General features: G+C 42.4%; 1 protein-coding gene across 1 annotated transcript in view; it reads left to right on the forward strand.

The window, feature by feature from the left end:
• The window catches only part of LHFPL2 (LHFPL tetraspan subfamily member 2), a 125,237-nt gene that overhangs the window by 46,662 nt on the left and 58,209 nt on the right, over positions 1–20,366 (forward strand). Inside the window, exon 2 of the mRNA XM_048504183.1 lies at positions 9,378–9,444. The gene's annotated coding sequence lies outside the window, so the exon portion shown is untranslated. The remainder of the gene's footprint in view (positions 1–9,377; positions 9,445–20,366) is intronic.

Raw genomic sequence — 20,366 nt, forward strand, 5'->3', positions numbered from 1 at the left:
TTGGATCAGGCTATTAGTGTAACTGAATATATACCAGAGAGTTTTTGGATTAGACCTTCTAAAACTCAATTTGCATTCTGCTTTGTTTCTATTTTAAAAAATTTCTCTGTGAGAAGTTCTGCCATCGGTAATTAATTTTTAAAAAGAAAATCTCATCCATTTTGGCTAGATTGCTAAGAATCTGAGTAATCTAAAACGGACTGTAACCATCTTGGGAATCCTACCCTCATATTGTTTGGCTTTCTCATTCTTGCACTTCAGGACACTGTTAACAGATGTTTGTGCTTATAATCTTTGTGACGAATTGTCAGAATAAAAATAACCCAGATCTGTAAGGACTTCCCAATAGCATATGTGGAATTAAGTTTCAAACAATGTACCCTTAATTGTTTACATGTGTATACAAACGCAACACTATTGCAGGGTGATTGGCTGCTTCAGGAGACTAGTTTAAAGTAAATATGTGTCTTTTTTCTTTGGCCTTCTCCATATCTTTAAAAACGCAAAGCTAAAATAAAATGGCTTTCATTTGTTTTGAATCTTCCTGAAAAAAATACTGTTTATGTCAAAATTGTGAAGATTTGGGAGGGAGCAGGTAATTTTTTTTGCATTAAAATGCTATTTAACTTTTCATTAAAGTTCTGCTTTTTGATGCAAGATAAGGCCATGGTAAGCATATTTGTGATTTGTTGTGTCATTTTCACAGCATTGCAGATTACATTAAAATCCTCCCAGCCAACTGTATGCATGTAGCTCGTAGAAATGAATGGTCTCCTGAGTATTCTGTTATTTCTAAAATTATTTGAAGTTTTTAAAATTGTTGGATCATTGCAAGAGCCAGTGCGGCATCGTGTTTGAATCCTACATAAGCTAAGGAGACCTGGGCTCTAGTTTCTGCTTAGAGATGAAGTTGAGTGATACTGGCAAGGCATACTTTCTCAGACCAGCCTGTTCTGAGCTCCTGAAACATTCTGTTCTGAGTATCTTGAAGGAAGGGTAGGATATATGCATGAGAAATAATAATTCATCCATATAAATAGTAGATGAGCATTACAGTGTGCAGATAACCACCTTTCCAGCTGACCATGTAGGGGAGCTTTCTTCTGAGTTGCAAAACATTTGGCGTCTCTTATTTTAAAAGTTTCAGTGGTGATGCAGAGGTTAATGGAGACCTTTACAGTTAGGCAGGCAAGCTTATAAGATTTAGTGTGGTGCTTACTTGCATTTGAACAATAATTTTCATGTACAATATCCAGTAACACACACCCTTTTCAATCTCTGTGGATTTGTTCTAAACTCGCACTTGTGTGAATAGATCACACTGCTGCTCATGCAAGGACGCTCTCATGGTTTCCACTGAATTTTCACTTGAGGTGCAGACTCCCACACCATGACTCATAGTGTTCTTGAAGGTCTCCAAGCCCTCGAGCAGCTAGGAGGCAGCTGAGGCCAAAGACTAGTTGTTTGGAAGTGGGGGCCCTGGTTATATCACTGCTAGATTTTTTTCCCTGTCTTGGCTTAATGCCCTTCACTGAAGGGATTTCCTAGTGGGATTTAAGAAGTAGTTAATGCTTCATTAAAGTATGAGGTCATGATGACTGCCTTGATGATGACAGTTGTGAGGTTGTTCCTGAAGAAGTAATTACTGCACCTGAATGATTGAATGATAATCATCCAGTGGTTCATATCCTCTTTGAGAGCAAAGTATTTAAGCAAGAGAGATCTGTGCAACTCCAGGATTTCTTGAAGTACGCAGATTATATTAACATTTTGGTCTGGTTTCTGGTCTACTAAAACTCAGTTGTTCATGAGTTGCTACCTTAAGTCCTTACAAGAAAGAGCTGTATAAAGAACAGTGAGCAGCCCCTTATTTGGGACATTGAAATTGTACTATCAGAGCCCAATAAATACATGCATAATGCTTCAACAGGGTTCAGGGATAAGGTCTATTCACAGAGGCTGAATCCCCACAGTCATTAAACATGCGGTAATCATGGCAAAAAGCGCAGTTTGAGCAAGGACTCCTCACCGCTTAGATGCCAAACACGTCTTCATCATGGTTCTGTCGCTCATTCCTCCCCTCATCACGGGTTTTTCCAGAACCTGCATTTATGTGAACCTTTTGAAAAAACACACGCTGAAGCCAGATTCAAGGGGAGAAATCTGAGTCGAATGTGTGTTTCTTTTCGCACGATTGGGAGTGATGCGACGTCTTTCCAGCCAATCAGTGGGCTGGAAAGGTGTCGCGTTACTCCCTTTTTTGGCTGTGCGGTCGGCATGGCAACATTGTCACAATGTCACATTACTTTGGGACAACGTTGATTAAATATTGTTCACATGTGGCAATGTTGGGATGTGAAAGCAAAACAAATATGAATTTTTGATCAGGGGCAGAGCAATGTTTCCACTCTGACCCAATAGCCAATCAGAACGAGGAAAAACACGCCCGTCGAGCAGATCGCGTGTTAGAGGGGAATGTCACACTCCTTGAATCTCTAGACATCTGAGGTCTTCAGTGGCATGGGGAGGGAGAAACCATGATGAAAAGGTACTGTTTCTTCTGAGACCTGGATGTATCCATATTTAATTTCTCGGTGAGGATTCGGCCTTATTTGGATTTATTTTATGGTGTGTATATAAAAATGGGCAGGCTGTGAATGTCTTTTTTTAAAAAAAATTGTAAATGAATGGGTGTGATCTGAAGAACTGAGAATAGAGCTCTGCTCATAGAATATGTCTTTTCTGTCTAATTCTTCTTTCAACAGTCCTTTGTGTCCCCCTTCCAATATAGCTTGAATTGTGTGTAATTTATCACTGATGTTTGCAAGAGAAGAAGGAATCAGCAGATGCCCTTAGGCCTTTTGTATACACAGCTTGACCTGAGTTCAATGCTGTTGAGAAGCATTATTCCTCCCCACACACTGCCCTGCTCCACAGCAACTGGGTACATTCATGTACCTCGCACTTAGGTGTACCTCCTAGGGTTTCATTGACTTTTCTCTAATGTTTCGCAAACCTGCTTTGCTAGAAAGTTTTGGGAAAGATAGCAGCAAAAGCTGAATGGCTGCTGTGTGTATGGGAAACTCTGAGGCTGTTTCCGCATGGGCCAAAAACGGCGGTTTGGGGGCGGTAAAAACGCCGCCCCCAGGCCGCCGTTCGCACAGGCGGCGCTGCTGAAACGCAGCAGCGCCGACCTGGCTGCCCTTCCCCTCCCTCAGGGCGGCATCAGGCCGCCCTAAAAAACAACCCTTTAAAGGGTTGTTTTTGAGGGGACAGCGTCTTCCTGGCGGCGCGGTGCGAACAGCACCGCCGGGAACACGCTGTTTCCCCTTCCCTCTCCCACTTCCCTCGTCCCTGTCGTCGTCCTGCTGGCCTCCTAAGTCCCTCCCTCGCTGTCCTCCGACCCCTGGAGGTCGGAGGGCAGCGTGGGCGGGGCTTAGGAGGCCAGCAGGACAACGACAGGGACAAGGGAAGTGGGAGAGGGAAGGGGGAAGAGACGGCTCCATGCGGAGCCGCCTCTCCTGCGGGGGCCTCTGCTGGGCTCGCTCGCACGCTTGCGTGCGAACGGGCCTCCACCCCCATGCCGGCAGAATTCTTGCCGGCGTGGGGGTGCTTACAGGCCATGCGGAAACGGCCTGAGTTTTCCTAGTCCTATCCATGCTGCAGCTATTTTGCTTGCTCATTGTAACAGAGTCCTTATATTCCAGGTGAGGGAGAGATATTATCCCACCACTAGCCACCAATTGGAACTGGACCTGTGTTCCCACTAAACTGATCAGTGGGGTTTCCTTTGCCACCCAAAATATCCCAGATTAGTGTTCAGGGATCTTCTTTTTACTCTGCTGCCACCATTAAAGAGAAGGAACTAGGAATCCCAAAACTGCTAGCCTCCAATATGTGAAAAGATCCCACCTCACATTCACTCTTGGTCTGAGGGGAATGTCCTTCAAAGTCCCATTTCAAAAATGGGGGGAACTCAAAATTGGCTGGGATTCTAGTCTCACAGACAGGCACTCTTCAACCTCTCACACAAACGCAGGCTGGCACGAGGGTAACTTGAACATAATGAATGAAATTTATTTTGAAAACAAAAGAAAGGCTTCTTTAACTGGCTCAGAGAGGTACTAACGCTTGATGGTTTCAGAGAGGTTCTTTTCACTTAAAAATTACAGAGCTTCAGATGTTACTTAGGTTTCACACACTCAGAGACACACGCAGGTGTCTCTTCAGGAACGATTTTGCTTTAGATCTACTAAATTTCTTCACAAACACTAGTCCTTTCTGAACTACAACCCACTGAATACACACACACAGAACCTATGCCCAGTGAGATTCAGGAACACATAGCCTCCCTCTCTCACACTAATCCCAATTTGGCTTCACTGCCTCTAGATTGGGCTTTTCCCAAACTGGTGTTACACAGGGGTAGGGCAGACTCTAGGTCTGGACAGTGTTCACTGTCAAGCCACTGACTGGCACGTCACTTTGCACCAAACTCAGGGCCTCCTTTCTCTGACAAGCCTCCTCAGCTTGTAGAGTGACTGGATATCTGTCAGCTAACTCGGCTGAGACTGAATCCTTCAGCTTCAGACCTGACAGACCGCTCTCTGTCAAACTCTGGCTCTTCCTGAATCTCTCTCCCAATCTTGACTCAACTCTGACAGGAACTCCACTGTCTATTTATACCACTAGCACTTTGGCTCCCCCTAACCCTAGCCATAGGCAACTGTGCCTCTGCTCTACCAATCAAGTGGGTTCTCTTGTATAGTGGAGCCTTCTGTATAACTCTGGCTGTCACTTTCACACACACCAGCCCTTCAGTGTGGGCGCATCCATTACACTCATCCCTGCAATGGCCATTTCCTTTCCCTACCACTGTGCTCTAAGTAATGTACGCATTATGACTATCATTTAGGCTAACTAATACATGTGTGGCTCATTTGTGGCTCAGAAAGACCTTCTGAGTTTTACGCAAAACACACAGAAGTTATTATATCCAGCTATGTTTAGGATTGGTTAGTTGAAGGTAATCCAAAAGCTCTGCTTTTCATTTACTTACCATAGGTAATATGCAAAGGAGAAGATTTTGAAGAAATTAAAACAAATAGAATTTTCATTAGTTTCAAAGAACTTTTAGGATCAAACATTTCCTTTTGATTTCTATTGAAAATTCCAGGAGACAATGGCTAACTTCCTATGTGGTGTGTATGTGTGTGGGGTGGGTTTTTTTTAAAAAAAATCCTATAATAAAAAAGTCTTCTCATAGCAAAAGTCATGTTTTAGTAAAGTGTGTTGGGCCTTAGATATCAATCACCTTTTTGTAATGGAAGTGAAATATATAGTTGCTTACAATAGGGCTGCATTTAATTTTTGATATGGAAGTACACAATGAACAAAACAGTTGAGTCCTCACAGCTAAAAATTGAAAACTCAGCCTCCATTTGGCTTTGTGAATGTTGACTGAAAAAAGGGCTGTATTTCCAGATGGATCATAGATCAGGATACATGCTGTTCTTATGAAGATGTGTTTTGAAATCATTAGCTTGCCTTACTTAAGCCACAACATTCTACTTCTGCTTTTCAGAGATTGTTACTTAGGAAGGTTTACAGCTCCTCAGTAAATGTTTCTTTTGAAGATAATTTTCTAATAGAATTTGACATGAAAACAGGCTAATTTTTCATCTCTAATGGGGCATATTTACACATACTCTCTGTATATATGATAACTAGCTCTTTTAAATATAAACTGTCAGGCTTTCTGGAACAGGAGAGGCAGCAGAAGAATTATACCCAGAAAAGAATTGCATGTCCTTGTCTGGAGTTCTTCATGTAGCTTATTAGTCATTCATACAGAATTGTCTTAACTGCCCAAACATATCCACTTCAGAGAATAAGATTTAGCTTGGCAGAATATCCTGCCACAGCTTTTTAATAAGAATATTTATCTTTACCACCTTTCTAAAGCTGATGACAAAGAGCCAATGAAACCATAAAGGTTCTGTTTATTTTATAACAAGAACAGACTGTATTTTTTGTAAAAATACTGAACAGTGTCTAGCAGTACTTAAACACTCTAGCCTCTTGAGTGATTCTGGAATGACAAAAAAATTAAGAGCAAAGAAAAGATTCTTTGTAGTGAACTCTTACCACAGTTAACATTTCTTAGTGTTTTTTGAATTCCCAGTTTCCCTGGGGCTGGGTATTTCTCCATCTACCAAAAGTGACTGTAATTTTAACTCATTCAAAACAGTGGCAAAATTATCTCCTCTTTCTCTAAATGGCATCAGAGAAACACTATTTTACTGTCTTTTTCTAGGAGGCTGATCATGTGAATGATTCCCATTGAGAACTCTCTGAAAACGTGGGAAAAGTCTAGAGGCCGAAGAGTCAACGAGATAAAATGGAGTATACTCTGTTAAATCTAGACATAACCAAATGAAATTGATATATATTTAGACATTATTCCTTTAAAAGAAAAAATCCCAAAATACTGAATGTAATTTAGGGTGAACATCCTCAAAATGCATCAAAGTTCATTGATTTCAAGGGTCTTCCAACATATAGCTGTGTTTAGGATTGGATTGTAAAAGCTGCTGCATTGGTATGGTTAAAGTCCAGAGATTTCTGTGTTATAGAAGATGTAAAAGAGAGTTCAGTCACTCTTGGCCTTTCCAAAAGCATGTGTGTGTGTGTGTGTGTGTGTGTGTGTGTGTGTGTGTGTGTGTGAGAGAGAGAGAGAGAGAGAGAGAGAGAGAGAGAGAGAGAGAGAGAGAATTTGAAGACTGCAAGGATAACAACCATCCCTGGATTTACCTAGATGAATTTTTGTGTTGGAATGGTGACTGTCCAGGAAGCATATGCTTCCATAGTGTGTGTTCAGGTGATTGCTAAATAGCTTTTATAGTTTCTTCTGTTGTAGTTGGGCTCTGCAAAGGTTACAGAAAGTTCAGCACCCTTTTCTTGCTTGTTAGGTTCTGCATCAGTTGACTTGCTATACCTCAGGGTAGTTAAGTTGAATATGTTTAGTCTGAGGTTCATAGGTTACATTTTCAGACAGATGTTTCCTGTAAACGTAGAAACTGAATATTGCTTTTGATCCTCATGAGCCACATGTTGTCAAATGATTTACCCAAGTAAATGGATACTTTTTAATGTCATTTTGGCACATTATGTGACTGTTTTGTTGCAATACCTATTCACTGCTTTGGCTTAAGCATTATCATATGAGTCCTACTTTATTTCCAAAAACCAGTGTGGAAATGAGAAGAGAGTAAGAGGAGGAATCCTTTTCCCTGATAGTTCATTTGTTTGTCTTTGTAATGGCTTTTGAATAATAAAAAATGATCACTTGATGCCTCAGCTATATTGTATATCCAAAGATTTTTTTTAGGTAAAAGGTTAAATCTGGCAGTTTGAACTGATAGCTTTTCTCCTTTCAGCTAATGTCTGTGTGCCTGTTAAGTGCTGTCAAGTTGCTTCAAACTCATGGTGACTCTATGAATCAGTGTCCTCCAAAACGACCTATCATTAAAAGCCTTGCTCGAGCCTTGCAAACTAAGGGGTGTGGCTTTCTTTACAGAGTCAATCCATCTTATGTTGGGTCTTCCTCTTTTCATTCTGCCTTTGACTTTTCCTAGCTTTATTGTCTTTTCCAGTAGCTCTTTTCCTACTGTGACTGAATTATGATAGCCTCAGTTTAGTCATCTTAGCTGCTAAAGAGAGTTCAGGATTGAATTGATCTAGAAGCCACTTGTGTGTGTGTTTTGGCAGTCCATGATATCTGTAACACTCCAACACCACATTTTGAAGGAATTTACTTCTTCTGTCAGCTTTCTTCATTGACTAGCTTTCCTACTCATAGGGAATACTATTGCATGAATTAACTTGATCTTAGTTGCCAGTGACATACCCTTACACTTCCAGGGTTTTTTTCTAGCTCCTTCATGACTGCCCTTTCCAGTCTTGGTCTCCTTATGATTTCTTGGTTGCTGCCTCCCTGTTGGTTGATTACTATCACACCATAAATACATATGAAAAATACACATGAAAAATACACATGGAAATGTCAGCAGAAAAACTTAAAAGAGTCTGCCCCAAGAACCCCCCCCCCCCCAAGCGTGGAATAGAATTCACATGTCAGAATGTGCATGAGAAAATTATTGTGTTTCTTAAAAAGACCAGAAGCCAAAGACAATACGTTTTATTAATACCTATCAAAATAACCAGCCATTATGTAAGCTTTAAAACTCTTCAGAATTCTTCAGTAGGCTGGATGTTAAGAAGCAGTTGAAGTTTTTTTTTTACTTTGGCCAGCAGCAGCTATATTACAGCCCCATTCATGAGTCCAGGTGGCCAGATGCAGTTCCACCTGGTCCCACCACTCCCAAAGGGGCTTCCGGGTGGCATGGGGGGGGGGCTGCACACATGTGAAAGCCTCCCTGCTGGAGAGAAGGGTTGTGTAAGTCTCAAGTCCGGCCTCCTGCCACAATGTGCCAAATGGCTGGGAGAGAATTCCCACAGCTACACTCCAGTAGCGTCGTGCCAATGGGGCGAGGGGGCGTGCCGCGCTGCGGAGGGCCATGGCCGGGCTGTGGAGGGGGCATTCTGGGAGCATTCCAGGGTGGGGGTGGGCGGCGCTGTGGCAGGGGCTTAGGGGGCGTGTGTCCCCCAGGTGTTGTTTCCCATCGCTCCGCCCCTGCTACACTTCCATCCACCAGGGATGCTGGTGCCATGTTTGGTGCCGCGTTTCAATGTGTTGGGGAGGAGATGCAATAGGTCATGCTGTCAGATTCTCCCTTCCAGTGGGCCAAATGCTCTGGGGAGGGAAAATCCACCGGTGTGGCTGGCACAACGCTCCCATGAACCCCCTCTTACAGCCCCACCATTCGTAAGAGGAGGAAGTGGATTTTGTCTTCTCCCCATGAGTTGAAGAGCCATTTCTCCTATTCTTAGAAATCTGCTTTCACATAGAAATTTAAAAGAGCTCTGTTTTCACACAATCGGATGGCATGAGAGATGTTTATCCCTATCATGACAGGGACTTTTGGACCATCAAGGTCCACCAGACCCCAGTTGGAGAAATACTACCACAGGCATTTTGGAAAATATTATAAGGTTAAAGTACTTGAAAGGGAAGAACCAAAGCTTAATTTTGAATTGTAACCATTCTATGAAACATTCGTATTCCATATATGTTGTGATGATGTAAACATGATATGCTTATGAAGTAAACATCACATATACACAATGAGCTAATAAGATGTGTACAGTTTTATAACCTGGACTGTAAAATTTGACTATTCCAGTTACAGCTAGAATGTAAGTTTCTTTTGATTACTGTATCTGTTTCTTACGTTGCACTTATATTATTTCTCTAGGTATATCCTGAGTTCTTCAAGAGGAGCCCAAATTTGCCCAGAAAGCAATTTCCTTATTTACAAATAGGTGAGTAAAAGTGTAGGCTATTTTTTCATATGCTACATAACTCTGAACTTAATTTATGAGTCAACTTCTTCCTTCAGTGCTACTGAAAATGAAAGAACTGCTGAAACTTCAGAATATAAGTTTGCTATGTAAATGCTGTTAGACAAGAAACTGTGTCAGGAAATCTGAGAGTACAAGTGGGGAACCTGGATGGACAAGGGGGTCCACTCCATTTCTATCTGCATCCCCTTCTTCACATTATTTCATCTGCCACAGGAGGTGGTGATGGCCACTAACCTGGATAACTTTAAAAGGGGCTTGGACAGATTTATGGAGGAGAAGTCAATCTATGGCTACCAATCTTGATCCTCCTTGATCTCAGATTGCAAATGCCTTAACACTCCAGGTGCTCAGGAGCAACAGCCGCAGAAGGCCATTGCTTTCACATCCTGCATGTGAGCTCCCAAAGGCACCTGGTGGGCCACTGCGAGTAGCAGAATGCTGGACTAGATGGACTCTGGTCTGATCCAGCTGGCTTGTTCTTATGTTCTTATGTTCTTATCTTTCTCTCCTCCTGGCAGCCCCTACGTCTTCTCCTCTTTCCTTGCTTTCCTCTTTCCTTCCAACACACCCACAAGGCATTTTCTCTGCTCATCCAGTCTTCAGCTTTATTATTTATGTACATCATTTATATCTCAAGTTCCTCCCTGATGGGGACCTAAAGACGTTTACATCATTCCTCTATCCTCCATGTTATTTTCACACTAACCTCTTGAGGTAAGTTAGACTGATAGAGGATAACTGGTCCAAGGTTGCCTAGCAAGCTTTCATGACAAAATGAGAACCTGAATCTGGGTTTTCCAGATCCTAGTTTGATTTTGCCGCCATAGATTAGCAAGATCCAACAACCTTGCTTATAACCTTTCATGAAAGGGTATATTCTGGCAGTGTTTGTGTTGCCAAAATGAAGCAAGAAACATTAGCCCTCTACCCCTAAACATAATTTAGCTGAAAGAAAATTGCATTGATTTCTTTCAGTACACTTACTACAGGTATCTGAGCCCACAAGGAAGTTTTTCATATTACTTGCTGTGTCCTTTCTCTGTTATGCATCTTATGTTAATTTCAGAATAGGAATTTGCTAATGTCTTATGTTTATGCTTGCTGTGGTTTGAATATTTACAAAAACCCTCATCATACTCTGCTAGAACAAATATTTTGATACTCTGAAAGGACTGATCTGAGCAGTGCACAGCAGAGTTGATCTCATCATTGGACTTCAACCAATATTTTTACGGCTGTAATATTTCAGGCACCCTATTCCCAAGACTGTATTTCAGGATACAGTCATGTGAGATGAGATCAGCATCTTGCAACCAGCAGAAAACTACTGCTTAATTATCCACAATAAATCAGGTTAGCTAAAAAAAAAAAAAGACAAAAACACTTTCAGCATCATGTAGCCAAAATCGGAGATTGCTTGGGTGAGGATTCAATGGCAAAAGCTGTCTGCTTATTTAATCTGTTTAGTGTTGCACTGTTGATTCAATTGGTCCATTAAAATAATGTACCATTGTATTGTATCCCAGGGATTATGTGAGCTTTGTGTTAGGACCAGAACATAGTGAGTTTTGATTGTTGTACATCAGTATTTTTCAGCATTTCTGCTGACAGGAAACTAGCTCTAAACTGATGCATCTGCAAAGGAACTTTTGCATGCTGCAAATAATTTGGGGAATGGGGGGAATAGTTCTGTGATGGAATGTATGCTGTGCTGTAGATATGTGTCAGAAATTGAATCTGAAAATTAAGGGTTTTTTTTCCCTCCAAGTCAAGTTAGGATTGATTTCTATGAGGTGTGCCAGTGTTACATGTATTTATTTAACAGTGTTTTGGAGTTAAATTATTTAAAAAATAAAATCAACTACTTATTGGCTGGGTGGGATTCACCAAGAACCTGGATCAAGTAAATAAAGTAAAAGAAGCTTCCATTTCTCCCATAAAGATTGAGGGCTATGCCCGGTTGCATAGCTGCCTCGGGGCCGGGCCAGGCTGTGGGGTTAGGTGGTGGCCCAACCAGGCTGCTTTTTCAGTTGGCAGCTCTTTGCAGGAAGAAGTTTGCCTCCCAGTGTCTGTGAGGGAAGAGTGACATTGTCCAGCATAGGTTGGAGGTCATTAATTATGCCTTGAACAGGTTTTAGCTGGGAGCTGTATGTGACCACCAGTGGTGTTTTGCTATTGTTTCGTTTGAGCCTGTCTTGTAGCATGTGATAACAACAATTCGTAGTGGCAGGCAAAATAAATGTGTCTTCATGTCTTAAGGAATATAGAATGTTGTGCCCAATTAGTACTTTAATAAGGTTGAGTCTCTTGTTAATGACTTCTGAACAATGTGTTTTTTAAAACATCGCCTTATCCTAAATCCTATGTTGTCTGTTACTTTTAAAATCTTTAAAATATATATCTTTAAAAAGTGATTTATTATTGCTATAGAAGTTGTTTGTGTTTAGGAAAATGATGCCTTTGAAAATTAAACTGCTATCTAATAATGTTGGAAGATTAAATATTCCTTAAACATAGAAATATTTTTTCTAGCAAATAATGTTAGCCTCTCTGTTTTCTTGTTTATTTAGAAAGTCAGTGCTGGGAAGAGCAAAAGGAAATTCTGTACTTGGAAGTGGAAAGCACTTACTGAAATCAAACTAGTTTTCCAGTTCAAGTTTAGCATTTTTCTACCTGGAGATTGGATCCATTTCAAGGCACTTCCTGAGACTGTCAAACTCATTATCAATGTGGCAGTTAACAGCCATAGAAGAGTTAGAGGGGAGACACAGATGCTGAGACAACATTTTGGTTAGCAGAAACATTCAAGAAACTTATTTCAAGTAGTTTTCTCTCAAGTCTGTCCCCTGATGACTGTTGGTTTGCCTTTCTGTAAGCCACTGGGTTTTAAATCACTTTCAGTAAGCAGTAAAAGTATTCTTTTTAGTGTTTGGGAAAGTTAACCCTATCTAAGATGTTAGTTAAGTTTGTACAAATTTGTCTGTGTTCCTTTGCTAAAGTGGCAATGTCTGTGAAGCAACACAGTGAAGTGGTTGCATTTGGCTCCCTCTTTAAAGCACTTAAGTATTCCTGGTAGATATGTGCAAAGAAAATTATCTTCTAAATTAAAAACTAGTAGGAAAAATCACCCAAACAGATTGATGTGCTCCAAACATGTTCATTTTATTCATTTATTTATTGTATTTATATCCCGCCATATCTCTAGCGACTCAAGGCGGCTTACAATAAAAACATATACAATGAATACAATAAATAGAAACAATAAATAGAAACAGCATAAAATCTAAATTTAAAAGAAATACAACAGATGGCGTAAAGATTCAGGGTCCAGATTTCATCAGGTAGAGCATTCCACCAGCCTGGTAGAGCATTCCTTCACCCCATCCCACCCCGGAACCCCCTCACCATGCCCTGTAATGCCTCCACCACGCCCCCCCCCCACACCCGCACCACATCCCCACAGAGGCGCACGCCTGGTGCATCGCCTCCCCCTGTCTCCTTGGAGCTACGCCTCTGGTCCCATCCCAATCAAGGACCCATGAGGATTCATCCCAGTTCTGGTGCTCATTTTCCCCCTTATCCCGTGTTTTTGCTGAACCTGCTTGAAAATACTACTTTTTCAAAAAAAACCCCACATCTTCGATCCAGTTTGGAGGGGAGGATTGGGGGTCTAATCTTGGTTCAAATTCCTGCCGTGGAGCATGACACAAATGCCTTACAACCAATCACTGCGCAGTGGGCTCTCGCAGTGTGGTTCTCACGAGAGCACGTGTGACGCTCTGACATCATAACATGAGCACGTTTTTGTGGGGGGAAGGTCCCACCCCAACACAACATGACAGCCAATCAGGAGAGACCCGCCAAGCTGATTGTGTGGTAGTGGGGATTGTTACATTTCTTGAACCCAAGATAGGCATAGATGTCTTCACTGGAAACATACTGTGGTGGGGAGGTTGAAACCTCGATGAAAAAGTGCAGTTTATTTTCAAACTTGGTTTTAACTAGATTGAATTTCCCAGTGGGGATTCTGTCATTGAGATACAGCATCTCAGTCTTGTCTGCACTGAACTTCAGTTTAGTGGCCCTCAGCAATCCCATTACCTTCTCCAGGTAAGTGTTCCGGATTTCCACAGACTCAGCTGAGTGTCATATATGCATCAATTGTAGCTCACTCCAAATCTTGGATAACCTCTCCCAACTGTTCCATGTGGATGTTAAAGTATGATGGATGATTATGGGACTCCATAGATGGGACTCTATAGATTTGACCCAAGAGAGCCAAGCAGAAGTCCCCTTACAGCAGGGGTAGGGAACCTGCGGCTCTCCAGATGTTCAGGAACTACAATTCCCATCAGCCCCTACCAGCATGGCCAATTGGCCATGCTGACAGAGGCTGATGGGAATTGTAGTTCCTGAACATCTGGAGAGCCGCAGGTTCCCTACCCCTGCCTTACACCATCTTCTGGAATTTGTCAGCTAAATAAGAGCAGACTCACCAAAGCATTTTATTCCCCATCAGCCCAGTCAGCATCTCCTGAAGGACACTATGATTGTTGGTACTGAAAGCTACCTGCCAAGAGGTTCAGGAGAATCAATGTAATACTTCTCCCCTTCCCCAGCACTGCATTTATAAGGACTACTGTTGTTCAGTTAAGTAGGCTTGGTGATTTGGTAAAACAAAAAGAAAATCACTACAAAAAACAAAAAGAAAATCCCTTATTGGGTTGTATTGGATTTAAAATGTTTCTATTAAAAACCCTGGGTTATTCGGCAGAACCAAATAGCCTGGGGACCAATCAAGCTGAACATGATTCAGGTTTATCAGCTTTTGGACAGCAGAGGCGGGGGAGAGCACGCATGATCCTTCATGCTGGGCTACAGCCCAGCATGCAAGATTGCTCCCCTCCCCTCTCCTCTCCTGCCCCAGCCTGAGCTGGACTGAGCAGCATGCCATGCAAGATCATTCCCACTCTCCTATCGGGACAGAAAAGGCAAGGCAGAGAGTGGGGGTGATCTTGAATGCTGGGCTGAGCAGCAGCCATGCAAAATCATCCCCCTCCCCCTCCCAGGCTGAGGCTGAGGTGGGGGAGAGCCACTGGCGTAATGCCCATTGGGCAAGGTGGGCAGCTGCCCAGGGCATCACCTTGTGGGGACATCAAAATGCTGGGTTCATTTTTGGGTATTTTAGTGGTTTTCCATTTTCGGCCTGCAGGGGGCGCAGTTTTGGGGCCAGTGGCACCAAATTTTCAGCATATCATCAGGAGACCATTCTTATGCTACCCCCCAAGTTTGGTGAGGTTTGGTTCAAGGAGTCCAAAGTTATGGACTCCCAAAGGGCGTGCCCCTATCCCCCATTGTTTCCAATGGGATCTAATAGGAGATGGGGGCTACAGTTTTGAGGGTCCATAACTTTGGCCCCCCCCTGCACCAAGCTGCACCAAACCAGGGGGTATCATTAGGGCAGTCTCCTGATGAGACCCTGAAAGTTTTGAGACTATGCCTTCAGAATGTCTGTAATACCACCAGCCCCATTGACAGCAATGCAGAAAACTCAATGCAGAACAAAGATTCTTGGGCAAATTTCGGGATGTTCTTGCAGGGGGTGCATTCTTGGACGTATCAGCACCAAAATTTCAGGGTATCATCTGGAGACTGTCATGATGGCAACCCAAAGGTTTGGTGCAGTTTGGTTTAGGGGGTCCTAAGTTATGGACCCTCAAAAGGGTAGCCCCCATCTCCTTAGCAAAGAATGTGGGATGGGGTACCCCATTTGAGGGTCCATAACCTTGGACCCCTTAAACCAAACTGCACCAAACTTGGTGGGGTCCCATTAGGATAGTTTCCAGATGATACCCTGAAATTTTGGTGCTGATACATCCAAAAATGCGCCCCCTTCAGGAACATCCTAGAAATTTGCCCAAGAATCTTTGTTCTGCATTGAGTTTTCTGTATTGCTGTCAATGGGGGTTGCAGGCTGGGGACATTTCTGAAGGCACAGTCTCAAAACTTTCAGGGTCTCATAAGGAGACTGCCCTAATGATACCCCCCAGGTTTGGTGCAGTTTGGTTCAGGGGGGGCCAAAGTTATGGACCCTCAAAACTGTAGCCCCCATCTCCTATTAGCTCCCATTGAAAACAATGGGGGATGGGGCACGCCCTTTGGGAGTCCATAACTTTGGACTCTTTGAACCAAACCTCACCAAACCTGGAGAGTAGCATAAGGACAGTCTCCTGATGATATGCTGAAAATTTGGTGCTGATATGTCTAACAATGCACCCCCTGCAGGCACCAATGTCCTGGTGCAAAAAAAATTTGGTCGTGGTGGAGTGGCCACCCATGGGGGGGGGGGGGCATCCAACTCAGGTTTTGCCCAGGGCTACAGTTTGCCCAGGGCTGCCTCGTTACGCCCCTGGGGAGAGCGGCGCAGTCTTGAATGCTGGGTTGAGCTGCCTGGCATCCAAGATTGCCCCTGTCTCTGCTAACGAAGCCCTTCAGGGCTTGAATAGGAGAGGTGTGGGAGAGTGGACCAGATTCCACATGCAGGGCTGATCAGCCTTGCATGCAGGATCTCTCCACCTTTCAGGTTTGGGTTTTTTTTAACCTGAATATTTTCTGCAAGAGCCGAATAGAGTAGATGAATATCGTCTCAATTTGGCTTTACTAAAAACACCTGAACCCAAAATTTCGGTCAGTGCTTTCTGTCAGTGCTCAAGCCTACAACTGCCCCCAAGTTTCAGCAGTCGGGGTGAGCAAGAAACTATAATCGAGTCACAGAGCTCAAAATGATCCTGCTGTTGTCCTAAGATTGTGTGGTGGGACTTTCCAGATTGCTTAAATGCTTCCCTTTCATGCTTCCTCGTGGGATCCCAACTTGTTTTCTCTTGGTTATAGTGAGCATTGCTTCCAGTTCTTCTTCCTTGTTCCAAGAGCTGTAGGAGCCGCTGATGAGTCAGTGGTACAGCTCATGCTTTTCAGCCACTTCATTTAGGCCTAATTCCCACAGTTTAATAATTGGATTTCAAGGAAAGTCATTGCTTAAGAGACAATCCATCTGTTTCATTAAATGTCCAGCTGCAGACATGTGACATCCCCCATCTTTCCACAGTGCTCCCTCAGACAACAGGTTTAATTGTCACAGGCTGCTAAGAAGCAATCTGATTAGCAGATGTTAAAAGGGGGCATTTTCAGCAGGTTCTTGGTGTGAAGTGGTAATTTGAGAGAGCTTTGTGTATGGGCTTGCTGGGATCTGATTGATGGGTTTGCCTGGATTTGACTCTGCTAGAGCTTTGGAAATTACATCATTTCCTCCACCCCCTCTCTGCTGCAGTGAGGCCAGGTGCAAATATTTATGTGGAGAGCAGCCAGAGAGCCATTTGTTCAGCTGGACGACTACTGCTTCCCACAGCAAATCAAGACAAACTATAATAACTCCGCCCTTATAAAGCATTCCAGCTGCATTTATTAGTCAGGTCATCTGAGAAACTGAAGTGGACAATGGCTATACATTTTGTCTATCTGTAGTAATTCTTGCTAAAGCATTGTTTTTCTTTTCTGTAAATTGTCCAAGAAACTATTGATTTAAACTTGAACCCCAAAGAAGTGATGTTTTATTCATCTTATTTAACAAGGGTCTGCAGTAAATAACTGGACATGTAAAGCTCCTTGTAAGACAAGATCTATCTTTTGTGTTTCATAAAACACCTATGCTTTTATTAGGAGCTTCACAATTAATATTATTAAATATTATCTTTTCATAAAATGACAGTGAACCAGCCTTTTACTTTCATAAATCTACTACTTCTTACCTTGCACTGAGCAGTGCTTTTAACAATAATGATATCTGAGAGCTCAAGAACACACATAGTCCAAGGTTTCTCAAATGAAAAAAGTATACTTTTTGTATAATAGACACTTATGCTCTACTGTATTCTCCTTCATCTTTGTGAAAATATTATCTGGGCTAGTTATTTGGAGAAATTGGAAGGTACCTAGTGAGCAACTCAGATGTGACATAAGGAGTTTGGCTTAACTTCTCATTATACTGAAGTACCAAGGAAAAGCAAAAAACATTGTGCTTGATGGAAAATATTTATATTCCAGACACTCCTATGTGTTTCACATGAGCTTCATCAGTGGGATGTGACTTCAGAGACTGTATACAATGTTCTCTTAGAGATGAATCACATGCAAAATGTGTAGAGGTGTACAGACAACATATTTTTCGTGAAGCATTTCTTCTCCTCCTCCTCCTCTTCTTCTTCTTCATTGAATTTTAAGTTTGCTTTTTTCAGATATTGATATTTATGAGTAACTCTGTGCTTCAAGTGCTTCAAGGGTATTATGAGTAGGTATTATAAGTGGTAACTTATAATTTACTGAGTGGGTATTATGAGTGGATATTATAAGTGGTAACTTATAATTTACTGAGCAGAATGGTAGAATTTTGCATATTTAAAATAAGTGTATAAAGTAAAATAAAGTACATATTTAAAATAACGGAGTTAAAAATAAGTTAAAAGCCCAATGTATGTGTAAATATGATTTCATTTGCATAAGTTCACTATTAGACTATAATGTAAAATGGTTTGTTTCTTAAAGGCATGGACTTAATTTTCTTTTCGTTTTATTTACCTATATGTAACTATTTGATAAATTGTTAATGGAAAGTGAAGCATTGCTTTATAGGATTCATCTTTGGCTTTATGCCAACAAATAACCTATGTATAAATGGTTAGCTGCTCTTATACTTTTTGGGTTGGGCAATTTTGTAGTTGAAACACTGATGATAAGTGATGTATTGGATTTCTGAATTAGTGGAAGAATTTAAGAACAAGAGAAGAGTAGTTACTACTGAGACCAAGAATTTAACCTGGCCAACATCCTCATTCTGCCAGTGGACAACCACGTGTTTCTGAGAATTTGACATGCAAGATATTAAGATAATAGCCTTCTTTGTTAGTTCTCCAGCAGCTGATTTTCAAAGGTATGCTCCCTCTAAATATGGAGGCTCATTGCAAATATCCACTGACAGATGTGTTACACAGGTATCTGTGTGACTTGCATTTAAAGGTATGTGGCCATTACTGTATTTTTTGACATTGAGGTCTATATGCTAATGATGGTTTGTGTGAATAATTACTTTGGCCGTTTCCGCACGGGCAGAAAATGACGGCCTGGAGACGGTAAAAACACCGTCTCCAGGCCGCCATTCGTACAGGGGGCGCAGCTGCAGCGCAGCCGCGCCGCCCTCGCACCGCCCAGCTGGCCCGCAGCCGGCGTATTCCCAGAACGCTGGGAAGCGTTCTTTTTGGGAATAAGCTGCCGTGAAGCCGCTGCCGAGCGAATGGCAGCGGCTTCACGCAGCCTCCCCCGCCCGGCACTTACCTTGTCCCTGGGCCTCCGGCACGTCGCCAAGGCCTGAGGACACGCCCCCCTGGCCTGCGCCGCTGGAGCAGGCGTGCAGGGCCAGGGGGTGTGTCCCCAGGCCTCGGCGACGTGCCGGAGGCCCAGGGACACGCCGGGTCGGCCGGGCGCCGGCGCTCCGCGGCGCCGGCGTCCCGCCTCTTACCGGGACCGTCCGTGCGAATGGTCCCAGCGTCTTCGGGTCGGCGCGAAATGCGCCGTCCCAGCCGTTTCTGCCGCCGTGCGGAAACGGCCTTTGTTTTGCCTGCCCTGAATCTACTATGGTCAGCTTCATTGTATGACCACCAAAGATCTAGAAATAAGAGCGAGGGGGGGGGGAGTCTTTCTCTCCACTTATTCACAACCAGCATAATGTTATGAATTTCTGTTATATTTCCTTTTAGTCATATTTTAAAAATTTAGTCATATTTAAATTTAGTCATTTTAAATTTAAAAAACTTCAAAGGGTCTAGCTTTCCCTCATAGATGCTTCAACCCCTTAATGATTTTGTTTGTCCCTTTCTACAGTTTTCATCTCTGTTAGCATAACACCATGGGTTTATAGGAAGTCATTACAATCCTGACAGTTCTGTTTTCAGTACTTATTCTGATAACCTTTAAAATGGAATTTAGAGAATAATTCACTGTAAAAAATCTTGTTTATAGATGTGAGAAAGGAACTCTTTTTTGAACATCTGTATGTTAAACTCAGCTGTTGTTTTGAAAGCGGCTGACAGTTTCCATTGGAACCTCTGAAAAATATTAGTGAGTAGAAATAATTTTAAAAACAGGTAATGCAGAACTTTCCAAGTGGAATTACTGTACTAAACTGGGTTTTAAAAAATTGTTTTTGCTTCACTGTTAACCTAGTCAATATCAGATAATTTCCCCTAACAAACAGTAGGCTGCCAGAAACAGCAAAATCCACTTGTGAACAATTGTGAAAGTGGATCCAAAGTGCATTATTCTGGGTGTGCGAAAGGGGCCATAGTGCGAGTAGCTGCAAGAGCAGTCTGTCTAAATAAGAGCATGTGAATGCTGTGTAGCCTATGGCAGAGTTATCAGTGAAGCTGAATAGTAACTATAGTCAACTTGGGAGAAAAAGTGTGTTTATGGGCAACAAGAAATTATTTCATCCTGTGTCAAAAAATCCCGTCAGACTTAAGATACTGATCTTAACAAAGGAGAAATGATACAGGAAAGAGCAAAAAGCACAGCTATTCCCGGTACCCCTGAGTATTTACAGGGACTGTTGGGGTTCTCAGGTGAGAACCTAGAAATTCTGTGTTTTGGGAGAACTGTAACACTTGAGAATACTGTTGGGATCATTTGATTAAGTTCTGTCCCATTTAACAGTACTAGCTTAGGGTGGGGGTCAGGTTTTCCCCCAATCAAGGGCTGATTCCGCCTGGGCCAAAAACAACGATGTGAAAATGATGCAAAAGGGTTTAAAATGGTGTAAAAGGATTTACACTGTT

Source organism: Sphaerodactylus townsendi, linkage group LG07 (assembly GCF_021028975.2).
Source record: "Sphaerodactylus townsendi isolate TG3544 linkage group LG07, MPM_Stown_v2.3, whole genome shotgun sequence".
Classification (NCBI taxonomy): domain Eukaryota; kingdom Metazoa; phylum Chordata; class Lepidosauria; order Squamata; family Sphaerodactylidae; genus Sphaerodactylus; species Sphaerodactylus townsendi.